This window comes from Amblyomma mixtum, chromosome 5 (genome assembly GCF_055824585.1).
Source record: "Amblyomma mixtum isolate Tamu chromosome 5, ASM5582458v1, whole genome shotgun sequence".
In the NCBI taxonomy this organism is placed as follows: domain Eukaryota; kingdom Metazoa; phylum Arthropoda; class Arachnida; order Ixodida; family Ixodidae; genus Amblyomma; species Amblyomma mixtum.
In genome coordinates, this window is record NC_143016.1 from 70,727,486 (window position 1) to 70,748,499 (window position 21,014).

At 48.0% G+C, this 21,014-nt stretch overlaps 1 protein-coding gene across 3 annotated transcripts in view; it reads left to right on the forward strand.

Moving 5' to 3' along the window:
• Positions 1-19,971: 19,971 nt before the first annotated feature.
• ninaC (STKc_myosinIII_N_like and MYSc_Myo21 domain-containing protein ninaC) overlaps positions 19,972-21,014 on the forward strand; it is a 146,359-nt gene continuing 145,316 nt past the window's right edge. For all 3 annotated transcript variants that reach the window (XM_089544952.1, XM_089544956.1, XM_089544955.1), the window contains exon 1: positions 19,972-20,065. The gene's annotated coding sequence lies outside the window, so the exon portion shown is untranslated. The remainder of the gene's footprint in view (positions 20,066-21,014) is intronic.

Sequence of the window (21,014 nt, forward strand, 5' to 3'; positions counted from 1 at the left end):
AGTGCTCCTTTTAACGCGAGGCAAGACGAAATGTAGGAAGACGAGGGCACAGAAAGGTGTCCAACGTCTTCTTGTTTCGTTTCCGAGCTTTTCCCGGGAGAACGTGGTGCCCCTTACAAGAATGCTGGATGAGTTTCTGATTTAAAAATATATGATTTTAGACATATCACACTCATCAGGTCATCGCGACCACAAAACACACTCAGTAGTCATGCATTTCTGAGGGACAAAAATAGAATAGAAATGAAAAGTGTTAGCTAACTTTTTCTTCAAACGTTTCTTGAGCATCGCACAGGGAAAATAATGTAATGCTCTCTTAAACGTAATCTAAACGTCAACGGAACCGCTATGTGTGCAACTTCCTCTGAAATGAGAAAGTAACTCTCCAGGGCCAGACCCCGCCAATAATTAGAGCAACAGCTTTCTTCGACGCCCGTAAAAAAGCAAGCTATTTTCTGGGCGGAGATTCAACTTTGAAACTTACGTCCTCGGCTCGAAGCGTACGTGTGTGAGTTTCTGCCCGAGTGGAAGAGAGTTAATCCTGGTGGGGTGATTTCTGCGTTCAGGTCCCTCCATTATGAAAGGGAACAGTCTTAGTTTTCAATTAATCATTACTGCATAATTATCTGTGACAAGCAGAACTTTTCCTGTTTTGTAAGTAGTTGTCCTCTTGGTGTTTAATATCCAGCAGTCATTTTCATTTTCGTTGCATTTGGAAGCTTCTTCTTCAGAATAAGGACACTTTTCTTCGTCATCTGAACAAGAGGCCTGTGTATAAACAGTGGAACGAAGCGTAGGGCCACATATTGCCGTCACGGTTTGCTTGTATGTACTTGAGCCTGGGATGAGGATGCTCTGCGTCCTTGGGCCCCGTCGGCCATCACACCGCTGCATGGAGGAAGGAAAACTCAGGAGAGGCCCTTCGTATTCCCAATGCATAGGCGAAAGTGTGGCGGAAGTGATGTCAAAATTTAGGCTTAAAAAGTCTGGCCACTAGCCACGTTGTCGTTGCTGCTATGAAAACTCGGACCAGTAGCAATGGCGTACGGCTTCGTTGTTGCTATAGGGGCTCGAGTGTGTTTATCGGTGGTGGTGGATGGGCTTTCGGCACGGTGTGTTCGGCCTTGCGTGCTGATGTCTACATGTCTCGCGTCGTGACGTCACGCACGCATCTAGGATTGTTTTTTTTTTTTATGCGGTGAATAACCGCTCATTTGATATTTTTTTCGTCCGACTTGATGTCGTGATCGATGCTTTGAAATGAATCTCGCGAAAAGGTGACACTCCAGAATCGTGCTTCGACACGCGCAGAAGCGTTGTTTGTCTCGATCAGCGAACTTTTGCACCTCGCTAAACAGTACAGAAGCATGAAGCTGCTCTCGGCGATGCTGAGCTGTGTTTCTAAGACCAAACGGCATACGGCAATCCCGATGAGGATGGTGCGCTGCGCTAAGCGGCGCGCAATATCGTCTTTCTTCGCCTGGCGTCGGAAAAGGTTCACCGCACTTGTGCGCCGGTCTGTGTCTATAGGTGCGTGTTGGCGGGGCAGGCGGTGTAGGAGTGTTGTGGCGAGCGGCGCGGTCTTGAGATACCTTCTTTAACGAAGCGCTTGAACAACGTAGCGTCGGCGGGGTCCCTGTTCGTCGCGCGCTCTTGGCGCTGGCATCTGATCCCAATGGCGCATTTCATCCTAGCTGATCTTTTGCGGCCGATTTGAGCGTCGACATTTTACACGACTGACGTGTCTCACATCTGATTAAGTAAAAAGTAACAAATTGCGTCTTTTGCAATGCCGGTACGCTATTGGTGCGGAAGTTTTGGTTGACAAGAACAGATTTGCTCCCAAGTGCAGGTACGAAAACAATTAGTAAGCAACTCATGCACGTGCTAAACCATATACACACCTTTAAAATTTGCGCTGAGTCGTGCAGCTACACTGCAACATGATTTATTTTAATATGTGCGTCTTCTGCAGCACATTTAAAACAAGAAAATAATGAAAATCTAACTCGAGGACCTTCCAGCTCATTAAGTGGATTTGTTTGCATAAAATCTCTGAGCACGATGTGGACGTGTAACCACTGCAGAACACAGCATTACTCGAAGTGTAACGAGGGGCGTCTAAGGATAGCGCTGCTGAGCGCATATGGGTTATTCGATTCATGCGTCTTCATCATGTACAGTGCACATCCAACGTAGCTTATTTTTCCCTTAGTTTCAAGCATGTTCACTGATTTTCTGCTGGTTATAGTCGAACGAGTGTGGCCAATATAATATGGAAAGGCTAGGGCTTCCATTGCATTGGTTGTTTAATATCTTCAATTGTCAAAGTAATGCATTAAAAGCACAAATGCATATTGGTCTGTCCGCCGCGGTGGCTCCGTGGTTATGGTGCTCGGCCGCTGACCCGAAAGACGCGGGTTCGATCCCGGCCACGGCGGTCGAATTTCGATGAAGGCGAAATTCTAGAGGTCCGTGTTCTGTGCGATGTCAGTGCACGTTAAAGAACCCCATGTGGTCGAAATTTCCGGAGCCCTTCACTACGGCGTCTCTCATAGCCTGAGTCTCTTTGGGACGTCAAACCCCATCAACCAACCAACCAGCATATTGGTCAAAAACATTTATTAAGGCTCTCTCGACCAACATAAGCAGCCACTGAACACACATGGAGTGTTTTGCTACAACAGCAATATGCCACTATAAACGCTGGCACCCAATACTGAAAGCAGAACAAATGTTTAGGGTAAAAGAGCGTAAGTATGAATGTTAACCGCTGGCTGGCATCTGCAGATAATCTGGTCCGGCAGCAAAGTGTACACATAAGAGTGGGCTTCACACATTTCATAATTTGAAGAACAAAACTCGCTAGCATCTGCAAACACAAGATGCCCTGCTCCTAACACAGTTGAAAAATCTAGACCATTGTATGTTTCATGCACAGAGGCCACAAATAAGAACTAAAGCTAAATATGCAGTGTACAATCATGCTATGAAACCAAATGGTAGGGCAGAGTGAAAAATATGTACAGAAAAAAATGTCTCAAAGGCGTGTACATGAACGCTTTACTCTACATGAAAATAGGGGGTTGGGGGCACATCCTCCACTTTGACAGAATAAATCTTGCCGCCGACTATAAACGCAGGATGCCCTGCTACTAATGGAAAAGACAGAAACCAAGCACATGTGTACACAGAAAGGGAACGAATTAGCACTGCGGTAAAATATGTGGAAGTGTACAGACACGAGGAAAGCAATAAAGTGTGCACGTTTCTGGTTATATTCGCCTTAATTGCTCGTCCTGCTGCACAAAACTGTTAAAGAAAGCCAGATGCTTCTTCACTGGCTGTGGTGGTGCAGAAGCTACAGCATTCAGCTGCTTAGAATGAGTTGCAAGTGTTGTCTCAGCTGTAGCATTCACATTTCATTGGCGACAAAAAGCAAAAATGTCCATGTGCTGAGCGACAGTGTAAAAGACGCCAGATGAGCGACATGAGCTGGTGACAGGTGTTCAGTGTGGCATCTCTTATAGCTACAACACAAAAAAGTAATCATTAATAATATCAGCTTACACATCTGCGCATAGATCAAATGGGTTTCTTGACAACACAAAGTGAACAAGAGAGGCTGTAGCCCCAGGGTTCTTGCCAGCAAAAAGACAAGTGCTTTTGTTGAAACACTGGCATTCCCGAGAACCCTAAGCCTCTTTGCTCTCTTGTTCACTTTGTGAAGATCACAGCCATGCCATGCTAGCTGAAAAGAATGTACAAGTGTTCTTCAAGCATTCTCCGGCACAACATGCAAAGCACACATGCAAATGTATGAAGAAAACAATACATCTGTAATGTAATAGCACCATGTGCAAATTACATAACAAATCCATCTTTAGGTTTCAATGAAGAACTTGAATAATTTGAAGACATACAGATGAATTTATTTTTTTTTAATTTACAATGGAGTCAACCTTGAGATTTGTGGAAAATACAAGTATACAGTTCTTTAACTGAATAAGCGTCATAAAAATTTTCGATAAACACTTGCCTTCCAGTTTTTACTATGGCGCATGTACTCCTCGAGCTGCCTCAATCGCTGCCCCTGTCAATCATGGCTCAATCAATATCTAGCGCTAGCAAATCAGGACATTATACGAGGTATAATGCACATATTTGCATCGCAATGTTCCGTACTGCACTATCCGCACACAGATTTCTTACTAATAGCCTTCTTAATGCCGCGCTTAATGACACATGACACATCCGGCACATGCATGCTGCACTTCCGTTCGATGTCAAGCTTTTTTTTCACCAAGAGCGTAAGGACTGCACCGCTCGTAAGTCCGACTAGATGCGACGACGCCAAGGGTGCACGGTCTCAGCCAACTTCATTCGACGGAGCTTACTTTTCAACAATGCGCGCAAGTGAACGCTGCGCAGCACGTTTCGCTTGACGTAAGTAGGTGAATTGATGAAATGTTCAATTGAGAAACTGAAAAGTCGTCTACGCGACTTGCAGCGTGAAATACAGAAGCTGGCTTATGACCACTGCCCAGTCACAGCCGTCTCCAAAACGCGTTGACGACGCAGGGAACGCAGCTACGCAGTACACTTTCTGTAGTTTCGCTTTCGAGCGACACGACTTTACCCTAGCCGCGCGCGACCCGCGCCCCGAAGTTGGCGGAGAAGGAAGAAAAGGAGGAGAGAGAAACAACGGTGGAGGAGAGGCGAGATAACTTCCGGTTGCGAGGCGGATTCGCAAAAAGTGACTTAAGGGTCTCTCCTTAGTTCTTTCCTTCATGCACTGCCGGATTTCACCACTCAACGTCATACCCAGCGGATATGAAGTCTACCGTATACATTCGGAAAACTCCTGCATTCGCTCGAACTGCACACGTGGGCTTCGCGTGAGAGATACTCGGAACGGGGTGACTGTGCCCCGTGCGAGTCTGTGCTGAAACTCTATTTCTGAGGCATATGCTGTGCAACGGACACTTCCTAAAATCTTTCCGAAAGCGAACAACACTCCTAATCAGAGTACGAAAACGGCTGGTAGTATTCAGCTGTTCCTTATTTTGAAGAGAATGCACAACGACAAATGTGAAGTTTGCGGGGATACGGTGGCCGCAACTGGCAAATGACAGGGTTAATTGGAGAGGCATGGGAGAGGCCTTTGCCCTGCAGTGGGCGCAGTCAGGCTGATGATGAATAATGAAATGAACAAGTCTTCATCAGCCCAGAGATAAAAGGGGGGGGGGGGGGGGGGAGAAAAAGAGCTGCTCATCCATCTCCGCCGCTGTGTCTGAGCGCCAACATTTAAACGGGAACGCTGACATTTAAACAAAGAAAGAAGAAAATGCAGAAAAGAGGGCCCCGCCCCCCTCTCCCACGTCCAACGTGGGGCGGTCAAACGACCCAGTTTACTTCCGTCCGACGGGCATATACGCGTCCGTGTCTACGCGTAGCCCTTCACGGTCGACAGGAAGCCAACAATAGTTCTTTTCCTCGCCAGTAGACGGAGCGATCAAGGGGAATGCTCGCACTGCCCCCATCGCCATCACCGCGCGCCCGTGATGGGTGCCGCGGCCGGTGACTGACGGGTTGAGAGGCCGGCCGGCCGACACGGGAGTGGACGGCGCCTGTAGTCGCACATCACGCGAGAGGAAGCGCGATGACGTGTGTGTACAGACCCTAAAAAGGCGCAGCCGAAGCGCCAGGATGATACGCCCTATCCTTGCGCATCGCGTCCAGGGTGTTTCCCGTAAAAAAAAAAAAAGAAATGCCGTTTAGACGTGCAGGACATGAAATGGGGCTGTCAGTTCGCACACAAGAAGAAATTTTGCCATAATTTGAAAATGTCCTGAGGGTATTCTTGGTCCAGCTGGAAACTATATAGAAAACAGTGAAAACAAAAACATGCTTGTAACTTTTACTTGTGGAGTAAACTTTGGCTCAATGCTCATGCATGGTAATGTCGTATAGCCGCTACCTGAGCAGAAGAAGACGGTTAAGGAAACGTGTACGCCGCTACTATACCCGGGGAAAGATAGCATGTGTGTCAGTGTGTGTGTCTGTGTGTGCGGGCAAGAGGCGGGGAGATACAAACAGAACGAAAAAATAAAGCTTAGCGCCGACGAGAGTGCCGCGATGTTGACGGGTTGACCAGCCTGGACTTTTCCTGTCCGGAATCTGTTTCAGAGGAACCGAACGATTTGAAAATTGGAAAACACTATCCCGTGTGGTGACGACGCCTATCGCTAAAAGCACCAAGGATGTGAGCGATGATGCTGTCTCTTGATTATCTCTTCCGGCTATTTCGACTTCACCCTCGGAACTCTCATCCAAACAGTGGAGGCGTAGTCATGGTTCTCAAGTTTTTGCAGACCTCTCTGCTAGCAACCGCCAGTGCAGCTTCCTTCTGCTTGGCAAAGTAAGTCCGAGTCGGTGGTTCAAAAAAGTTCGTAATTGAAATGACGCATCCAAAGCATGGATCAATTACTCGCATTTTAAACACAAATGCACTCTTTACAACCCGCCTTCAACTTTCTGCATGCATCGTGGCTACATGTTTAACTTGTTAGCGATTAATTGCTCTGATTTCTGCTCGGGTGAAGCGCGAAAGATGCAATCCCAGGGAACATAAGATATAATAAACGAGGAAGGGTCCCGGTGGAGCCTCAGAACTCAATCCTCAGGCCAGACGAAAAATAAGTTCACTTGTCGAAACGTTGTCTAGCGGACTGAGGCTACCTCTCGAACTTTGTTCATTTTGTCTCAAGTTGTCAGGAACTTTATCCTCCTGCCTTCTCTCTGCTGGGAATTCTAGGAAAGTTTTTGAGTGCTTATTTGAAATCCGCGCAAAGATACTGTACGATTTCAGCAGCGCGAACACGGTTAGGAAAAGACAGAAGGAGGACAGGACAGAGCGTTGGATCAGCGCTCTGTCCTGTCCGCCTTCTGTCTTTTCCTAACCGTGTTCGCGCTGCTGAAATCGTATGGATTCCCACCAACCAGCCCGCCAGATTGTGTTAAAGGTACTGTTCGGGGATTCGGTCAGAGTTTACAAATTCAGACATGCCGAAACTGCCTCTCTTTACTCCTCTTTGCCTCTCTCTTTACCTCTGTGTGTCTTGTACCGACATCACCATGTGTATTATCCGTTTCATTAAACACTCTTCCGAAACTCTGGTCCGTTTCACCATCGTCGCATTCATCATCACCGCCAGAAAAAAAAAAAAAAAAACAAGATCATCAACCAGGCTGCAGGACGAAGGCCCCTTCCCAGTGTTCTTCAATTAGCCCCGCCCTATGCCAGCTATACGGTCACCCTATCGCACCGAATCTTCCGATCCCGGCCTCGTTCTTCTTCCCTTGGATTCCGCTTTGTTACCCTCACCCCAGGTGGTCGAAATTTCCGGAGCCCTCCACTACGGCGTCTCTCATAGCCTGAGTCGCTTTGGGACGTTAAACCCCATAAACCAAACCAAACCAGACTATCCTTCGTTTGTTCTTCGCATGACGCGCGAGCTTACTGGAACTTGAATATTTTTCAAGTTTAACGCGGGAGCGTTAAGGCTTCCGTTGGGCAGAAAAGTCGGCGTTGTCGGCGTTGTCAGCGAAAAATACCCGGAGAAGCAACCTATAGGTGAGACTCCTAGGTCACATGACTTTGTGGCATCATCACAACTTGTCACCCGGATTGTGAGCAAACTGACTATCATGGCAGGTGGCAGTTAAATTAAGGATTGGCCGCGAGAGGTTCCTCGGGAGGAGCAACCTGATTCGCACAAACCACACCGGTGGCAGCACCTGCCGTCGCAGGACAATGGCGCATCGCTTAACCGCTGCACCACTGCTCCAGGAGTGGTGTAAGGACTCTCAGGGACCTATGAATGCAAATTAGAGAATGATCAATTCCTTATATATAGGCATTAACTCATTAACCCACCGCGTGATACCGCTAAGGCGGGGCTTAAGTGCCTTTTCTAATTTTTTTCTCAAACCACAAAGCCCGGCTGTACAATAGTGGTCTGTGGATGTGCTAAGTCATAGAGGCAAATCAGGTACACCCGGCCAAATCTTTAACTGGCGAGAGGGCGGCATTGATAAATGCACGTTGTAAAAGGTTGCTTTTGGCTAAAGCGCTAGCATATTCATGCTGTAATTTGACGCGTGAGGTGGCATTTGGAGGTCTTTTTTTTTTTCACCTGATATTCGAGTGGAGTACTTGCCTGCTTGGACAAAATTATCAGAAATCTGAATCGTCCGCATCTGCGAAGAGCCAAAACAAGCGGCATACGCAGCAATGGTTCTGGTCCAAATGGCCTCCTCTTCTGGGTAAACTACCACTCCTTTCACGGCGGACAAGTAGTTTACCCAGTGTAAGCGCAAATGCACCACCAGAACCATTGCTGCGTATTCCGCTTGTTTCGGTTCTTCGTTGTGGCAGACGAAGATTTCTGATGACTTTCATCTAAACACGCAAGTACTCCACTCAAACAATAAATGAACAAAAAGGAACCACGACATGCCATCTCACGCGTCAAACTACAGCGTGAATATGCCAGCGGTGTAGCCAAAAAGAACATTTTACACGGTGCATTTAGCGATGCAACACCCGAGCCACTTAAAGATTTGGTCGGGTCTACGTGGCCGTCCTTAACGCATTTAAATGTTCGCAATCCACACACGGCTTGGTCAGCGACGCTGCGTTTAGCCAGTGGATAAACACCCGCTTTCAGAAGCTGCCTCAATATTCACACGACACGAACTGCTTTTCTTTTTACTCCTCCAACCAAAGAAAAGGAAAAAAAAAAAAACGAACGTCGAGCCACGCATTGTACGGCGCGGGGCCTCCATCCAGCAGCGCCCGCCTCGTGATTCGACAGGCATGCAGGGGGCATTTTGTACAGGACGCGCAACAGTTCCGCGCAAAGAGGACAGGGGGGGCCGGCGTATATACGTATGTTTGTGTACACGTTGACGCAATTGGAGCGTGGGCAAGGAAGAAAAATATAGGTGAAGACGCTCTGCGGAACCAGTTATCGAAACATTGGAGAGCGAGAGAGAGAGAGAGAGGCGGGAGTGCGATGAGGCTAGCTAGCGTCACGCGCTCGCAGCCAAGCGAACGGCAGGGAGGACGACAAGGCTGCCGCGAGAGACAGGCTGAGGAGGAGGACGAGAGTGCGCCGAAAGTGGCGGAAGGGCTGAGAGAGAGAGAGAGAGAGCGGAGGCAGCAGTTAAAGATCAAAGTAAACGTATACGTCGCATACGGACGAGGAAACTGAGAGAGGAGGAAGACGCTGTCGTACTCAAGCCGATCGCGGTCGAGGAGGATCATGCGGCACGAGCTCCCGGAACCGCTGGTATCCGCTGCCGCGTCTCGTAAAAGGATGATGCTCCCGCGCGATAAATGTAACGCGTTCCCCGATAATAATAACGGACGACCGTGCTTGTTTCATTTTTTTCTGACAGCCGATCGATGCGTTTTAAACACTTTGTCGACTAAGCCACAGTCGATTCTTTAACTACGGCCGATAAGTCTTAAGCGCAAAATGACAGCGCTTCGAGAAAGACGATATAGGCATACATACCTGCCAACCAGATTCCTTCTTTTCTTTTTCCGTTGCTGCCAAAGTGGAGCAGCGCTTATCTCCGCTGAACGCGTGTTTGTGTATGTGCATGCGCACGCGTGGTATCGCCGTTCGAATCGCAGAACTTGTTTCAAATATAGGCTCCGTTTCGAGCCGGCAAAGAGGTTACGTAAGCAAGGAGCGGCTTGGAATCGGCAGAGCCGTAAACGGACCTGTGTTGACAACGCAGCGGGAGTTGCATGCGGAGCTCGCGTGACGTTCTCTGAAAGCCCGGTTGCGCTAGGCTCGTCACGATGAGTGCCCATAACGGGCAGCTGTGCGTGGGCGTTGCGGCTGCAGGGCTGTGCAGTGTGAAGTCACGAACCCAAGCTTTAGTGGTCATATATCTGGCGGGCGAGCGTTGGGTTATACGCGTATGTTGAAACGCGTTGCGGAGGCCGTGGACAAAAGCGGGCACGATAGTGGACAGTTAGCGCCAGCAAAAGTTAATGGGAATGGGTGGGCTCCCAAGAAACAAATTTACTGCAGCGCCGCCTCACGTCCAATTCTCTATTAATCCCAGCGGATAGAGCATCCACATCCCCTCATACCTGCAGACATTTCAGGCGAACGATCCTCCCCACCCAAGTCCACATCCCGTAAGCTTTTGATGCACACTGCATGCGTGAGTGTCCTCTGTTTATTTATTAGTTGATTTTCTTCCGTCTTTCCTGTTTTTTCTTCTTTCCTGGGACAATTCAACACTTCCAATACTATGCCTGGAAGGCAAATTCTAGGCGCAAGATATACTGCGTTTTCGCGCACATTATTGGGGTGCCCCGTGCACGAGCTTTGCGCACATCCAAAACTTTGTTGACGCCGTCGTTAGACCGTTACCCATATTGATTCCTGGTATCATTACTGAAACCTCTGTGAATACGTTCCGGGTGAACATAAAATAGAAAATTAGGCAGAGGACGCAAGAAGATGCTCGATCGTTCCTGCAGTTAAAAAAAAACAAACTAGCCGTATGTTCTCTGTTCTGGACGACAGGTAAGGTGATTTCATACTCGCATCATGTCATTTATAGGCCTCCTATCTCCGTCCTTAAAACAGTGAAATGTCGAAGTCTAAAGAGAGCAATCAAACCGCACAGCATTGTTACGCTTGGTCAGATTCGAGAGAGGTGTATTCGCCCACCAAATCATCTGTCAGACTGTTGATATACACCGTCTGGAAGCGTTGAGGGCCACGATGAATAAACGAAAGCTACCACAGCATTACATGCGCAATTAATCTTTCAGGTCTCCTAACCTACACTTCATTTGTTTATAATGACGTTCTTTTTCCTTTGTCTACAAATTATGCCGAAATGAGAGCAATAAGTTTTCGCGAAACAAATTCCCAATCGCAACAGCGACAAGCGTTTAACAGAATCGAATGTTATGAATCATAATCACATATACTGTAAGACGGCATATTACGTCTCATGCCTTAAATATGCTGTAATATAGGAAGTTTCTGCGAGACAATAAAGGCCCGGGAACAATACTGCTCAAGCACCTCATGCGAACACGTAATAATGACTACCCTCGTTGGAGTGAACCACCGCCACAATTTCGTTTTGGTTGTCTTCGCCACCAACATATGCACGGAGAAAGGAACACAGACCGTTAGCCATTCCGGTAAAACGCTGCCCAACGAAAACGAAAACGCGGAAATATAAAGCTGCGCGTAGGATACTGCTTGCGAGCAATCAAAAAGAGGCCCCGTGCCATTTCCTTGGTCATTACATGCGAGCGCCGAAAGACTACCGCCCGAAATAGTTACGATTCGCGACCAACGAGGAAATGAGGGTGGCGCACAGAGCAGATCAGAGCGCGCACAATTACGTAATTTCTTGTATTATTAGCTAGTTTTTTCAAAGCAGCGTATTAGTTTTGTGTAATAAATCATCTTTTGACTGCAGTGCGAAAGTAATTGCCTAGTAAAAACGATTGCGCAATATTATTCCTTCCGTAGCTTACGTAGTAATTATATTCCTTACAGCGGAGCATGGTGGTAACTCATGAGCATTAAACCCATTCTCCCTGGACAGAAACCATAGGGCGACAGAACAAAGGTACAGAGGTTTGTACACAAAAGAACACCGGTGAGAGATTGGCGTCGTGCGGGTGTGTTTGTAGGATGCGGTGATTTGATGATGTGTAGGAAAGACCTGTGTAGCCTCTCCCATGGTGTCCGGGAGGTGAGTTCGCGGGACAGCGCATGAACGTCCTGAATAAAAGGGATCATCGAGGTATGCCCAGAGATCCTCGTAAGAGTCATAATTCGGTCGAGAGATGGGGCTGTGGTGAAAATGTGATGGGTAGCCGATGACGCCGCGCTCTGTAGTCAGTGGTAGTATGAGGCCTGAGAATCTGTACTACAAGTCAGCGGTGGAGCGTTACAGCACAAGTGCTATGGCGGCTTTCTCCGCCTCTGCCAGGGATTGAGTTCTGATAGTGGCGGCAGCCCCCGCTGGGCCATCTTCGTAGACTGTGAGTGCTGTGAAGAGTCCTAGGTTGGTATAATCTGCCCCGTCGACATAAAGGATGTCACAGTGGTTTCTGTACGTATTGGTGTATTATCTCGCTAGAGCCTGCCGCCTCCCCTGATGGAGGATAGCGCTCATGTTGCGTGGGAGCTGCTCCTGGTGTATGTGACCCTGCGTGCGAGGAAGAATTATGAAAGGGGTAGGACTTATTGGGAAGGGAATGGGTGGACTCAGACAGAGCAGTAGCCTCTGCGCCGTGTCCGTTCGGCTCAGGCGGACCAAATGGATGGCACGTTGGACCTCTATTATTTCGGTCACGGTATTGGAGGTACCGGTGGCCAGGAGCCGAGCCGTGCTAACTGAGCTTGGAAGGCGTTGGGCGGAGCTAACGGCCATGAGTAATAGGATGTCCGCCTGCTGTGCTTGGCGCTGGGTGATTATATGGTATATAAGGTGACATGTGGTGCTGCTGATGATTAATGCATTGATCATATTTAGTGTCTCCCCTTCGGAGAAGCCATGGTTGCGTGCTGCCACGCGCCTAATGAGTCCAGCGACCAAACAGTTCACTGTAAGATTGCGCTGCGGTGGTCACACATCGGAGGATCCGGTGGAAGTTCACAGCCCAGAGCGTGAGCACGCTCATTATCAGGATAAGTGGTGTCCATGAATCCATTCGACGAAAATGTGGTGTGCAGAGTGAGAGGATACCAGGACATCAGTTTGGATACAATCCCAACCACCACCATCGACCTAACTACGCCCACTGCTCGCCAAAGTCCTCTCCCATATCAATCCAAAGCAGGAAGCTTGTGCGCGGGCGATCTCGGTTGCGAGAGTAGACCGGCTGGTGCTTCGTCTTCATCGTGTTCTGTACAATGAGTCCGGCTACGCCGTCGACTCCACCCACAGCGCGAAAATGCCGAACAAGCTCAGGAGGGCTAATGTTGTAACTTAAGTTGGCAGGATAATCTGTGCTACGCCTGGATTGTCCCACTACATGACACGCACTAGAGCATTCCTTTATGCAGACGGGTACCATTTGGTTGAGCTTCTATTGCTAGAGCTCCCGCAGGGGCCACGCATTTTTCGAGGCTGTCATCTACTCTTGAAAATATATAGGTGATCTTCTGTTAGCCAGGTCAGTCCAGGCCTGTATTTCGACGTCACATTCATAGCAAAATCTGCGCTGTAATATACTTCGTTGGTAGTGATTGAGAAGGTGTGATAAGGTCTTTCGTGAGGGACCGGCACAGCAGCCAGACACTTGGCGAGTTTTTTAGCGCGCAGCTCTTAGGCGCCCGTTCGTAGACTCCGCGTCGTAGTCGTCGCCGGCACCGTCGTAGTAGGCGTAACACGCCATCTCACAGGTGGCGTTCGTAGGCGTGTCCCAGGTGGCAGGCGGTAGCAGAGCGCGAAACACCACCTGCCACGAAGAAAGCGGAGGAATGGACAACGGGAAGGTGGCTGTCACGGGAAGATCCCACAGGGTAGCTGGCAGGTAGCAGCTGCCATGACTGAAAAGCTGCGCTAAAATTTCGCATTACCGACTGTCAATATTTAACGCGATAGTGTTAGAGGCCTCGCAACCCATTAAATTCGGCGTCGATGTAGTCGTTGGCGTTGTCGAAGTTGTGAGCGATTAAAGGGGCTCCGAAACCCTTTCCGAGGAGACCACATCAACTCGCTCAATCACTGCTTTGTGTTGTCATGGAAACCTGAGCCAAATAATACACTTCTGCACGCAGCAGATGGCCCACAATCACGTGCCGAGCCCTTCCGTGCGACTTTTTCATGCTCGCACCCTTCTCCGTCGCTGGCACCTGCGTATAGAAGTTGAGAGACGGCTGTTGGTTATAGATTCTTGCAGACGTCAGGCGGCTCCCATGGCCGCGGCCAAAGAGACACGTAGCTCTGGCTGGCGAGGCAGCTCTGCCCCAGGAGGTGGGGCCGGTGGAGGAACGCCGACACTCCAGCGTGCAAAAAGTGACGAGAGGAGAAGGAAAAGCAGGAAGACGCCGAAATTCAAATTTTGACTGCAGATTTCTCAGCTTCTACAAAGCGCGTAAAAAAAAAATATTGCTGCCCAATATTCGTGAAGCGGCGTGCTTTAACATCCAAGGCATACCGACACTTTATTAGAGCCCCTTTCAGAGCCCCTTTAATAGGGTGACGTAAGGTGGCCAAGGAAGCCCACCGCGGAGAAGCAACCCAGGTGGGCAACCAATAGGTCACGTGACCTTACGGCGTCGTCACAACCTGCCCATCGGATAGTGAACAAACTCCGTTTAACAAACACCGTGGCAGGTGGCAGTTGAAGAATGGTCCCTCGGGAAGAGCAACCTGGGTCGCACAAGGCCCACCGGTGGCAGCACCTGCCATCGCCGGGTGGTGGCGCATCGCTTAACCGCTGCACCACTGCGGCAAGAGGAGTATGAGGACTCCCAGGAATCTATGAATGTATAAAGTAGAGAATGACCTTCTGCATATATGGGAATCCATAACACTATGGCGTCATACCCTTAGGGCAGAGTTTAAATGCCCCCTCCAGTTTTTTTTTTTTTTTTTCGCATACGATCCGTCTTCAATGGTTCTTTCACTGGACCTTACAGATATATGGGGCACCCTTATGCACATGGTACTTACCCTTCGGGGTAGCACAGTGGCTAAGGCGTTCCACGACTGTGTTGGGCAGGATGCACGGGTTAGAAGCCCGGCCTCGGAGGCTGATACCCAGGTTGGACAGTGGGTACGAAAACGCCCGTGTACTAAACGGGTACACGTAAAGAGACACTTTCCGTAGAACTCCACTGCGGGAATAGGGCATTGAATAATACTACTACAAATACAAACAACAGTAATAGTAATGCTCTAACTACAAAATAAAAGAAATAGTGCAAAAAAAATAACTGTAACTGTAAAATAAAAAACAATTTAAAATAAAAAGTAATATCATTGTAATTGTAAAAATAATACTTAAGTAAAGCAATATGTTAATTCTATAATTAAGTGTCTATTCGTTGATATGTAAATATGTTCTCGTGTTAAGTTTCCGACATGTATATACCTGGGGAGGTGGTGCATTTCGTGGAAAGTGGTGGTGGGTGGGATTTTATATGTCGTGTGTACTGTTTGTTATGGTGGGTAGAATTTTTATTGCTTCGTGGCGTTTGGAAGGAGAAATAAACATTTAGTTGGCGAAGATGTTTTTTTTTTTCTACCTTCCCCACTCTGTGCTCAGATGGGTCCCTAGCAGCTTACCTTTACCCCCTTTTCTTATATTAATCCATTCTTACGCTTCAATTTCATTTGTGTCTCAACGTAACTGCTCACCTTTTCCTTTATGACCGAAGTTAGGGCTTTCGGTAATGCCTCTGAAATTTGCGCGCAAGTTTTAGAGATGCCTCAAGTTTGTGGGCAGGCTTCGCAACTTGCTGCGAAGCCTCATCTTCTTTGTCATGGTCGCACTCTAGAAGAACAAGAAATAGAGGTTATGAGCGACCACCGCAGGCCTGTATGTCTCAAAGTTGGCGCTGCCGAACACTCTGACGTCATAGCAATCATGCAAGACAAACGAGAGGATGAAAAAGCAAAGCTTGCAGGTTAGTTAGTGTGGCGTCTTGTTTACAAAATATTCCAATGTTAAGTCTGTAAGGTCGTTTAGAAAAACGGCGTGGAGCAAAATGGTGGTTTGAGCTAGTTGGTACATCTTTAAAATTTCACCAGCGCTGCGACTAGGAACAAGAAACAGAGAAGGAAGACAAGGACAAGCGCTACTAACAACTGAAAGTTTATTTGAAAAAACACAGAATATATGCACACATCTGACAACCCAAAGCGCCTGCGCTTCCCGCAAAAAGCACGCAAAAGAAAGTTAAGAATCTAGATACAAAATTTCACATTCATGTAAGTTTACAGATGGTGTGCTAACGCACGTGTCGCTGTTCTTGTGAATGTGATAGGCTTCACACAACTCCCTAGTCAGCTGATCTGGATGTACACCACGCCAGCTTCGGTTAGACTGCATTGCCACTCCATTTTCCTGCGGCAGCGCTTGGTTTGAGGCGAAAAGGTTTGAGGCTACCGCCACCGACCGTAAATACATTGGTGCTGTTCTGTGATAAAGGTGAGCTCAGAGTTGTATGTAAGGCCGGTGGTGGGTAGAGGCTGTCACGAGAGGTGAATTGTCGTCGATGGTAGGTGTTGTCCAGTGACTCTAGTGGCTTCCCACGGGCGCACAGGCCACGATTTTTTTTTTCACCGAAAGAAGGCTATACTGCTAACGCAGTAAAAAAAAAAAAAAAGTGGAGTGTACACTTAAGCCCCCGTCTTAAGGATATGACGCCATAGCTAGTGGGTCCCATACATGCAAGATTGGTCATTCTCTACTTAACATTCATAGGTCCCTGGGAGTCCTCATACAACTCCTGGCGCTTTGTTGCAGCGATTAAGCGATGCGTCACTGCCCTGCGATGGCAGGTGCTGCCACTGGTGGGACTTGTGCGATCCAGGTTGCTCTTCCCAGCAGCCTCTCGCAATCAATCATTAACTGCCACCTGCCACGGAGGGCAGCTTGCTCACAGTCCAGTGGGCAGGTTGTGATGACGCCACAAGGTCACGTGACCTGGGTGGCCCATCTGCCTCCTAGGTTGCTTCTCTGTGACCTTTCATGGTAAGCCTTTGGCGTCACGGTGGTGAGCATAGCTTTCCGCTGCCATTCCGGCCGTTCTTATTCATCTCGGCAGGCCATTTTAGCCGTCAGTCACTTGCGCTGTAGCCCTGGTGTTCAAAAGCCGCATACCTTGGGGGACCATCTAATGACACTACTCATGTGGGCTATCCTGATGAGCTCGAAAGGACGGCCACAGAGGACGGCTCTGATGACTCAGATTTGACCGGCGCAGGAAGGCCACCAAAGCGCAACTTAGTTATTTAAAGCCTCAGATCTCAGTGGCCACCTGTTGATCGGTCACGGTAAACCCACACACACCATAGGGCTGAAATTTTTCTTTGTGCATTTTTTTAGGGGGGTGTTCTCTCCCAAGGATCCCCCCAAGCCAGAAATTGCTCACTGGAAAATCGCAATGGCTGTTTTTTTTTTATGACAGCAATTTATTTAATGTATAACGCAAATAAGAACAACGCACCCCCCCGCCTCCTTCATGTGCCCCCCGCAAGATTTGTTCTTGAATCCTCCGCTGCACAGAATGCGCTGAATAGCAGTCAGGCGCTGCGGTGTTCCGAGATTCGTACATAGAGAGCGATGAAGAGAGAGGTATTTTTTTTTTTAATTACGAAAGCTACACTATCAGGTATGATGGTCGAAGCGTATATAGTTCGCGTCGTGCGTGCCGTACGTGCTTGAGACGCGGGTCAGAGACTCTCCTGTTCCGGAAATGTAGGGCACGAAAACGCGTGTCTCGTCAAGGAGGACTGCATCTAACAACGTTCGTAATCTACGTGCGCGAAACATGGTTTTGCGCACATTGTCCATCAAACAGCCTTGCCTCTGCTTCGAAGGAAGGGTTTTTGTGCACACTTTTCGAAAGCATTACATATTTCTGAGTGACATTATTTCTCTCGACGGCAAATGCGCGTCCCAGTAGGTCTACCGTAGTTCATAGAGTCGTTAGTCGTCTTAGCGGCGTCAGCCGTGGCATATGTCAGTACAAAGCAAACAAACAAAGCAGTGACGTCTATGGAATCACGTGATCACGTACACTCTGCGACAAGACTGAAAGTTGTTTCTTTTTTTGAAACAAGGTGGAAAAATTAAGGAACAGGATATACGCCCCCACAGTGTGACGGAAAAGGTTTGGTTTGGTTTATGGGGTACGACGGAAAACTCGTAAACTGCGAACTTCTGGAACTCTTCTGTCCTTTGTCGCTGTCGCTCCCCTCTGCACTTCTCCTTGCTAGCCGGCCTCTTTATGTGTATTTTGCAACATTAAACCATGACTGCTATAGTAGGATACAACTTAAAAAAAAAAGGCATCTGTTAACACTGGGCTACGGTCCGCGGTGCCCTGTATTAGTCAGCTGCCCAAATGCAGCAGTAAGCGAAATCAGATTTTTTTTTTAACGTGTGACATTATTAAACAAGCCAAGTATAAAAATTCAAGACTTTACAGTTTTTTTTTCTTGTGATTACCTCCTTGTTTAGGTAAAGAGAAAAAAAAATTAACAACGGACTACTTTTTGGGTGTAAATGAATTCTGCGTGGCGGTCCCGAATATGGCCGAAGCTTCACTGCAGACTTAAGTTGTATCCAACTATACTACTACTACTGCTACTACTACTACTACTACTACTACTACTACTACTACTACTGCTACTGCTGCTTCTACTCTACTACTAGTACTAGTACTACTACTACTACTACTGCTACTACCACTACTGCTGCTTCTACTACTACTGCTGCTACTACTACTACTACTACTACTACTACTACTACTACTACTACTACTACTACCACTACTGCTGCTTCTACTACTACTGCTGCTACTACTACTACTCTACTACTACTACTACTACTACTACTACTACCACTACTACTACTGCTGCTGCTGCTTCTACTACTACTGCTGCTGCTACTACTACTACTACTACTACTACTACTACTACTACTACTACTACTACTTCTGCTGCTGCTGCTTCTACTACTACTGCTGCTGCTACTACTACTACTACTACTACTACTACTACTACTACTACTACTACTACTTCTGCTGCTGCTGCTTCTACTACTACTACTACTACTTCTGGTGGGAAACTTCCGAAAGACAGCACGACAGCAGCGCGGGGCCTGCGAACGGCACACGCAGCAGGACGATTAAACGCAGTGAACTGGTGATGACGTGAGCAGTGTGCGCGAGGAAGAAGTTTCAACACGGTGTGCGTGCTGCGTACTTTGAGAAACGACGAAGTAGAATAAATAACAAAAATGAAATGAAACAGCGGGTGCCTGCGCCGTTTTGCAAGAGCGCCCCGCTGTGGCCGGTGGAAGTCGGCCACAGACCACGTCCCCCCCACAGTGACTTTTATGCCCCGTTCCGTGCGGTGAACACGGCTTCCGTGCGAAAGCCGGAACGTCTTTGGGTCAAGCGATTTACACTGCCAACGGCCGGTACTCTCTTCTTTTTGATGAAATTCCCTAATCGGACTAGTTTCTGCGCAACACACGACATTGCGTTTGACTAACTTATCCCGTCAAAAGGTCCGTGTTTCTTCTGGTTTCTGCTTACACACAACGAAGTGTCCAAAAGCACAGCTGGGAGCTTGTTTCACCATCTCGGAAGGCCAGAGTGAATATAAAATTCTGCTGCAGCAACAGAAAGCTGACAGCTCAATGTTTCTTTTTCTACAGCATAACGCTGGCTTGAAGGATAAAAAAAAATAAAGCGATCATAAAGATGTTTGCAACGATCTTACCTTACTTCATATCCGGATTTGACTGCTGTATTCGTTCGTTGACCACATGAGGTCTGAATGCCACTTTATTCGTCGACGTTCATTCCGCATTTGCGGCTAATAAAAAAAGTTTTGGCAAAGAAAGAAAAAAGCAACGCATCGACTACATCGAGCTGGCATCCTACAGGCTGTCATGTTTACCGGCGACGGATTGTCAAAGGGACAGTGATGAAGTAACTGCCGTGAATATTCCTTTCTTATTTTTCGCTGTCAAAGGAACCGATGCGAATGCATCTTATAAGCGAGACCGGGCGCGAAGCAGGCCGCATCTAGAACGACGAGGAGGGAAAGAAACCGAGAAAGAGTTTGAGAAAGGGCAGTAAGAGAGGGCGAGAGAAAAAGAACCGGCGGGAGAAAAGTAGCGGAAATTCGACGCCAGCGCCACCGCCGTTCCGTGCTCGCCGCGTGCGCGGAGTAGCAGTCGAGCGCGTGTGCCAGTGTGTCGTCTGCTGTCGTTGTGGATTGGCTTGGATTTCAAAACTTCGACTGCGGGCAGGCAAGTGTCTCCGTGTTTTCTGTCTGTCTTTTGTTCGTTCGTCGTTTCTGCTCCGGCGAGTACGGCGCGCGGGATTAACTGTCGGTTATCTCTAAACCCGATCCCGAAAGCTCTTCGGAATGCCGCCGATGCCACCGCGTGAGGTTCGCATGGAGCCTCGTTCGCGACGAATGCGCGTGTGCGTGCGGGAGTTGAGCGCGCAGCGCTTTTCTTTTGCAGCGCGGGGACACAAGAGGAGCGGACGTTTTTTCAAATGGGAACTGAGCGCGGCTTCCCACGCAGCGAAAGAGACTAGGAGCGGTTCACGTACAAACAAAACAGCAAGACCAAACGCCTTTTCTAATGCGTTGAGAGAGCTGGTTTTGTGTACTGACAATGCAGACCACTGTGTCGTCGTAACTTTAAATATGAAAGCATGGTTTAAAAAAAGTACAAATAAAAGGGAGAGTGTCCGTAGGCTCGTGAAAACCGGACGAAATTAGTCATTACGTTTTACCTTACTTTACATGATTGTTTACGTTTCTAATGCTGCACTGCCGTACACGATTACCTAGAACTTGCATGAGCTGAGCTGTGTACTATGCAGGCGCTAGTTTTGCTGGTTCGCAAAGTAACCTTGGCCGCGCTATCGCTTAGTATGCGTATTTAATTTTAGCGGTAATTAGTGTTTTTCGATCTTTGAAGTTTCTAATGAGCGCTTCATTGTGAAAAGTTACTTATGTAGTCATGAATATGTTAACCAGAAATGACAGAGCTACGATCGAAGACTACCGTTGTCGCAGTCTTTATAGCTACGGGAGCACGAACCGATAACAAAATAAGCACCAGCGCGAGAGTGCAGACTAGCGAGCCTGCATCATCAGAGGCGTGCCTTTACTGCCTCTGCCGCATAGTTTCGCAAACGTGGGTGCACTGGCATTGTACACTAAATGCAATTCCACTTTAAACG